The 2,500-nt window shown below is 43.8% G+C and overlaps 1 long non-coding RNA gene across 1 annotated transcript in view; it reads left to right on the top strand.

The window, feature by feature from the left end:
* Nucleotides 1-2,500, top strand: part of LOC119576368 — a 155,009-nt gene that overhangs the window by 75,337 nt on the left and 77,172 nt on the right. The window lies entirely within an intron of this gene.

Raw genomic sequence — 2,500 nt, 5'->3', positions numbered from 1 at the left:
CATCGTTGAAAAATTGCAGTGGGGGGAGGGGAGGGGGAGAGGAAGGGAGGGCATCACGACATGGGGAAGGAGTGAGGGAGGACGGGGAGTGAGGGAGGACGGGGAGTGAGGGAGGACGGGGAGTGAGGGAGGACGGGGGTGTGAGGGAGGAGTGGGGGGGAGGAACGACGGGAGAAGAATGAAAGGAGATGAAAAAGGAAGAACGACGGTGAAAGGGGGAAAAATATAGATATAAAAAGAGAGAAAATAAAAAATAAAAACAGAAAACAACAATAACTACATAGCTTCTGGGGACCACTTTCAAGTTTCCTGACAGAACTCTGATAAAAGAAATCGTAACCTATAAAGTTTTCCTCAAGACAAAACTCGAATGTATTTTTACGGGAAAAAATACAGAGGGAAGATAGCCAGGGGACGACAGCGCAGGGAGAAGACCGGTAATCAGGAGACCGGAATCGAAGGAAGGAAAGGAACACGAGAAAAAGGAATGATGGATGGAAGAGGCAAAACCAAGATAAACGAAGGAATCGTTAAATAAGTGAGAAATTTCATAATTTTTTTTATTTCTATTCCAAAAAATACAACTGCGGACGAAGACGATGGAGAAGCTTCAAGACAAAAAAAAAAAGTATTTCTACCTTCGAAACAAATAAAAGAAACGGAAGAGCTCTGAACTAAAAGGAGAAGCTAAGCAAACTTGGGAAAAAAAATAAAATGCCGGTAAAAGAGACCTCTTTCTACAGAGTCGTATCGCCCCGACGCGCCTCAGACTCTCGCAGGGGGGGGGGGAGGGGTTGACAGAGAGGAAGGTGCAGCAATGGGGGGAGAGGGGGGAGGGAGACCTCAATGGAGGTTGGGGGTTGGGGGAGTGTGTGTGGGGGGGAGGGGGCGTTCTCCGGCCACTAATTTGATTCCCCCCCACTACTCTGTTTTCAATTTCATGGGTCCCTGGCCAGCACTCGGAAAACACAATTACAGTTTCTACTGGTAATGCATGGTAGATTTTGATAACTTCAATTGACTGGCGTTGTTGAATACCAAGTGTTGATCACCGGTGTATTCGCAACATAATGAAGTATTACACGAAAAAAAAAACTAAAAAAATAATACAAATACACAAAGTAACTGTATTCGACTCGAATACAGAAACCCGATCTCCTGCCAGGCAACCGAAGCATAACATTACGAGGACCGTCACACACAATCCCTCAGAGTATACAGATTCTAACCTCAACCTGGTACATTAGGCCATGGGGCTACTCTAGAGCCTAGGCCCTACTCTATCTTAATAAAGTATATAACCTTCATATATTGCACTTCCAGCTTATATATTGCACATTTCCAGCACCCATCACAAGCACCAAGCTTGTAATTACAACTGCTATGTTATAAATCTGAGTGTACCATTGCCTACTCGGGGTGCCGCAGGGGGAGAGGGAGAGGGGGAGAGAGGGGGGAAGGGAATAATAGATAAGGGCTAACATATAGCTATAATATATTGCTAAAACACATTACTCTAATACATCGCAGCGATAGACAGGTGCAGCAGACAGGCATTAGGGTTGCATCGAAACAAAAGGATTCAGATTTGAAGAAAATTTCGAAAAGCTAACGATCCATATGTGAAAATGATAGGCAGTATGACCAAAACAATTGCCGTTCACTAGCATCGCCTTTTCTGACCCTCCTGCCTCTGCCAGCTCAGTGACAACCATCCCGTGATATGAAATGCGACAGCCAGCTCGTGTGATGAGTAGTTAACGACCTCATTGTAATCGCTCTTTCTCTGAACACCTTTCCTCCCCAGGGCGATGTTAATTACTGGGGTGTAATTAAGGTCTCCTTCCTGGATGCAGCGATCAAGGTGTGACGTCGCCGGGGAAGAGGATTTCACAGATCATTATGACATGAATTACACGCTGTTAAAGGTGTGCTCCTTTACCCTGCTCATTCTCTCCTTGTATTAGGTACATACGAGCAAACACAGAGCACACAGAGTACATGAAAAGTGTGTAATTGCTCAGGGACTTGCAAATATCTACCTTTTTTTCAAAATAAAAACACAAAATATGGAATGCCAAAACCCCAAACGACGGCAATAAAAGCATAAAAGGAACACAAATAAAGAAAGAAAAAGTTGCCAGAGCAATAACGAAAAAAAAATAAAACGTACTGGTGATAACGAGTAAAAATGGAAGGGTTAACGACTTCAAAATGCTTTTCAAAAAAAAAGGCTTAAGGACAAAGATAACTCGGGGAAACGAAATACGTAAGGGGAATACTACTCTGTAACTACAGAGACTTTCCCTTTTCTTTATAACGAAGAAAAAAGACTCTGTTGACCAGGGTAGAAAGGGGTAGAAAGAGGGGGGGAGGGAGAGAAATACAGGACATAAAGAGGAAAAGTGTAACATGACATGGAAATAAATTTGAGGGGATAACGAGCCAGGAGAGGGGAAAATATAAGGTGTAACGAGGTCTGTTTACAGGTAGCGGCCGC

The sequence above is a fragment of the Penaeus monodon genome, chromosome 8, assembly GCF_015228065.2.
Source record: "Penaeus monodon isolate SGIC_2016 chromosome 8, NSTDA_Pmon_1, whole genome shotgun sequence".
NCBI classification, from domain to species: Eukaryota; Metazoa; Arthropoda; class Malacostraca; order Decapoda; family Penaeidae; genus Penaeus; species Penaeus monodon.
Note: the sequence above shows the minus strand (reverse complement) of the source record. Positions and strands in the feature narration are given on the sequence as shown.